Source organism: Choloepus didactylus, chromosome 6, assembly GCF_015220235.1.
Source record: "Choloepus didactylus isolate mChoDid1 chromosome 6, mChoDid1.pri, whole genome shotgun sequence".
Classification (NCBI taxonomy): domain Eukaryota; kingdom Metazoa; phylum Chordata; class Mammalia; order Pilosa; family Megalonychidae; genus Choloepus; species Choloepus didactylus.
Genome location: NC_051312.1, coordinates 20,058,259 through 20,063,394, shown reverse-complemented (window position 1 = coordinate 20,063,394; position 5,136 = coordinate 20,058,259).

Genomic DNA, 5,136 nt, shown 5'->3' with positions numbered 1-5,136 from the left:
ATGGCCACACGGTGGTAGGAGCAGAAGCAGCCATCTTAGCCACAAGACGGAACGTGCATTCTAAGCCCTGCCGAGCCACAGGATAGAAATGGCTAAGTGCCTGGGGCCATGGAGCCACCTCATCAGCCCTGGACTACCCAGACTCACATCATAACATGGCTGAGACATCAGCTTCCTTCTTGTTAGCCAGAATTATTTGGCTCTTGGCATTGCAGTAAGTGTCTTTCCTGGCCTCAGTTAAAGGCATCCCTTGTGCTCATTCCCATGTCCTTTGACTCTCTTTTCTGATCCCCAAATCAAGATCCATGATCTGGCAAAGGATTTGGAGGCCTCTTTTGGGAACATGAGGCATTCCAGGGGATTTAGTCTGGATGATAAAATGTTGGTATTTATGGGACATTGCAAACAAGTATAAACACCAGAAATCTAAGATGCCTCATTACGGAAGTACGGTGTTTTGTTTAGGAGAGAGCTGTACTCTCCACAGACCCAGTCCTTCTCTTTTTTCTTTCACTCCTTCATCACATATTTAAGGTATTGAGTTTGCCGCCTCTAGTCTAAATGAATCAAAGTAGAAAGTAGTCTCCAGTGAGAGGCTAAGCTGCGGAACCCCAACCTAGACTTACCCAGGAGTTACCTAGTTCAGTATCAATGGCAGGTTCTCCAACCATCTCTACTCCCCAGGTCATAAACTAATTATTCACAATCCCAAGGAAGAAGGAGTAGCCGTTTAGCTGGGTTTAGGCATATGCCCACACTTTGCTTTTCCTACGAGTGGGAAAAGAAGTAACTGTTTCTCCTTGGCCTCCCTAAGGGAAAGGAGGTAAGCTCTAGGAATCATTTTTCCATCAAAAGCCCCACACATAATGGTGGAGGGTATATGTCCCATAAAGATTTGAGCAATGAGTTTGGGAAAAGAGATGAATTCTGAGCAACTAAGAAATGGGGAAACGACCACTAGACCCACCTCCCCCTCTCAAAAACTAAAAGCAAAATCAAATAAAACAAGAGCAGAAAAATGAACGCGACACAAGAGAGCAACTCTAAAGCCAAGGGAATTTTCTTTCCCACAGAGATGTTATCACCAATAGAATAACTTGATTTTCTAGCAATGCTGGTGATTGAGTAAACAAGGAGTCAGCACTGTTAGGAGCACAAGTCATGAAAGAATATCATCAGGATATGATCTCATCATATCTTCTGGGGAAGAGCCTTGAAAGAGGGGGATGATGGTAAATCCCTGTGCATCAAAACTCAGGCAAGGAAAGGACTAGTTAGAGGACAGGGTTGGGTACGATGATCTCTTGTTGCTATTTTCCCAGACTTACACTTTCTGATAAGAGTCCACAGTGCCCCCTTCTTCCACCTGGCTCTAGTACGATGTAGTTTCTCTTATAACATACCTGAATGCTGCTCAGCTGTTGTTACAGACAGAAGGTTCCATGCTTTCTGTCATTGCCATCTGGCCACCTGCTATGCTTCTCAGTATTGCCTCCTAAAAATACCCTTCTTCAGTATCCCCTGTGAATTTAGCATAATAAAGAGAAAAATTAAAAATTAATCTGTCCAGATTGACTTTCCATCAAGGGATGCATTCATAAAGTGTGATAGAGTGGAAAAGCAGAAGCTTTAGAGACAGCAGACTTGGTTTAGAACCATAATAAGAAGTATTTTTACTATTAAAGCTAAGATGTATTACCTTATGCTATCTACTGTTATATTCACTTTATGTGATTGTAAATCATTTTATGTGATTGCGATTTTGTGTTGATTTTCTCAACAAACCCTCTCAGTTAGGTAACATTATTATTCCCATTTAATGATAAGGAAACTGAGGCAAAAATAACTTGACTGATGTCACTCACAGGAAACCAGCAGAGTTGGCACTTTGACCTGGCATTCTGACTTCAGAGCTAAGCTTGCAAACCCTCCACAAAACAACCTCTGAATAAATGTCAGTGCCTTCCCCATCTCTCAAATCCCTGGCTCAGACCAACTCAGGCCTGAGGCAACTAGACAGGTGGGGAAGGAAAGGAAGGAACAACTCAAGAGGATGAGGAGCTGGGAAACCGACAGCCTGGTTATCTTGAGGACAGCCCGACGATATGAAGCATGTGGATGGAGGGGGTGGTTTAATCAGCAAATGGTATTCAAGGAAAGCCTGTGAGCCAGCAGACACCTCTCCAAACCATTCAGTTCCCAGCATCATGGGTCTGGGCATTGGCAAGGGCCAGACAGGATGGCAAGGCAAATTGACAGGGATTCAAGAAAGGCTACAACACCAACAAAAATATAGAGAGATAGATAGATACATGCATACATAAATATAGATAGATGATGATAATAGATACATGATAGATACATAGACACATGACTGACAGACAAATGATAGATGGATAGATAGAGATAGAGATGATAGATAGATAGATAGATATAGATAGATAGATAGATAGATAGATAGATAGATAGATAGATAGATAAAGACAGATAGATAAACAGATACATAGATACATAGAGTATTGACCAGAATGTCAAAGCAGATGCTTAGCCAGAGACCAAACCATCTATGAAGAGGAGAGCAGATGAATGGCATGGACTGGTGCTGAATCACCAAGCATGAGACCCTGCAGAGGGTGGGCTGAGGATGCTGATGTATATATGCCTGCCCTAGTCAGATGGCCTCTGAAACTCGGACTGGTCTGAGCCTCCTGGCAGGGGCATGGATGACTTGAGCCAAGGAGGACTTAGCTCGTGTGAGATCCCAACTTCCTGCCTCTTCCCCCTTCTGTTCTCAGTCTAGACCTCTCTGTTCTTATAGATGATCATTACCATCATCATTAGCTTTTGTTGAGCATTTACTTTGTGCCAGCATGGTTCAAAACACGTCTCATCTGTTTTCTCATCTAACCATGACAATGGACATTGTAAGTAAGGCGGTGATTGGCCAGGCACCTTAGGTGCTTTACCATGTGGGTAAAGAACAGTGGGGAGAAGCAGTATGTCATTTAAGGTTCTCAGGTTGCGAGCCCCTCACCTTGCTGCTCCATCCCTTTCTTTGCCAGAGTCCAGGGAGGCCCCTTGTTTCAGACAGGGAAGGGGAAACATAGCCCAACCTCCTTTGGACTTTAAGAAAGTGAGGAACAAACTTTGACCGTGTAAAGCCACAGAGGATTCAGGGTTAATTTTTTACTGCAACCTTGCCTGACTAACACACCTCAGAGGTTTGTTATGAGAATTGAGTTGATGCATGTAAAGGATTTATAATCTTGCCCAATACTAAGTAAGCACCCAATAAATGTCAACCCTTGTTGACATCATTCCTGGATTGGTTTTTGGATCAGGGCTGAGTACAAGTGCGCTTGAGGCCTTACCGATGTCGGCATTTATGGTCCCCACATGACTATCCACTCAGCTCCTGTTAATAACAGAACAGTGCTGGGGCTGGACGTGCTCCATATTTGCAAAGGGTTTTGCCGGTTTCTTAAGAATTATACAAGAACTTCAGACTCTCAGAGCTGGGAAGGCTCTTAAAGGTCATCTTGCCAAACCCCCACCTGGAACTTAACTCCCCTCACTGACATTCTCACTAAGATTGCCTATAGCCTCATCTGAACTCCCAAGGGGTATACCCGGGAGCTCTTGCTGCCGGGAAGTTCTCCTTTATTGTTGCCTGAATCTATCTCCAGAAGCCCCTTTCCTGGCCAGGTCACCGGCCCAGCCCATCCATCCTCAGTCCACTCACTGCTCACAAACACATGGGCCCATTCATCCAATTCACCCAGCAAAGAGTATTTGAGCCTTTACCCTGTGGCTGGCCCCACTGCTTCCTGTGACTGCAGCAAGTTACTTAATTTCTCTGAGCTTCCAATGCCTCCTCTACAATACTGGAGTAATAAATAGCACCTAATTCACAGAGTTGTTGTGAGGACTGAATAAAGTAATGTACACAGGGCACATATCACAGAGCCTGGCACATAGTGAGTGCTCAATAAATATTAGCTTTCATTGTCATGGTTGCAATAGATTAGGAAAAATAGAAGTTGAATATTTATAAGTCTGATGAGTACTGCAAAAGAGAAAGTATGGGGTGCTGCAGAAACATGGAATGGATTTGAATTGGGTTGGATTGAATTGGGTTTAATTATTCTGTATGAAGAGGCCTCTTTTCCCAATGTGGAGAAATGCAGTTGGTTATCAGGGGACCCTCAGAAAGGCCTGGAAAACAAAGCTGAGAAACCATGCCACAGTAGACATGTTACAGGGTTCCCTTCGGAAGCCTCCAAACATGCATGGGTTAGAGCTGTGCAAGGAGATGGCAGCAGAATGGGGGTAGGTTGCCCCAGAAGCCAGGAGAATAAGGAGTAGCTACAGTTGCAGTGCAAAGGATGAGCCAGGAATAGGATGTCCTGGTGCCTGGAGCCTGCTTTTATGAAACACAGAACAGTCCTGGCAGCTTAAAGGAACTGGGGAGGATGAGCACAATGCACAGAAAACAGCCAAGGCAGAAATGACTTGTATCATCTCACACTTCCCTGCTAAGGAAGTAAGTACAGCCTAGGGATACAGGAAAAGCAAAGAGACAGAAGGTGAGGATTTTGTTTCAGTGATCAGGAAGGAAAAACTGTTTCCCTCTAAGGAGCTAAATTGCTAAGTAGAAATGCCCTGCCCCCACCAGGAAGCAAGGACCCTGAATGGGTTAAGAGGGAAGTAGGAGAAGGAGGGTAATGAAGAAAGTTTACCCATAAGGCCACCTTTACTGGAAACAGGCACTGCTTTCCTGCATTCCTATTGGTGGCTTTTGCCAACATTCAGGCACAGGGCCAGGCCCCAGTTAGCCTATTATAGTGACAGACACTGACAATTGCCATCAAGTAACCAGCATGACTCAGTCAGTGCCTCCACCAACAGGGTAGGGTCATGGGAAAAGCCACAACCTGAATCTGATTCCCAGCCCCTTATGTGTATTCTGTGTGGCCTTGAGCAAGTCATATCACCTCTGCAAAGTGGAGCCAATAGTAACGATCTGATAAGTTTCCAGGGAAGATTAACTAACATATATTAAAAAGCTTAACACAGTGCTGAGCCCATTCTAAGCGCTTAAAAAATGGCAGCTATTAAAATCTCTAGCTATCATCA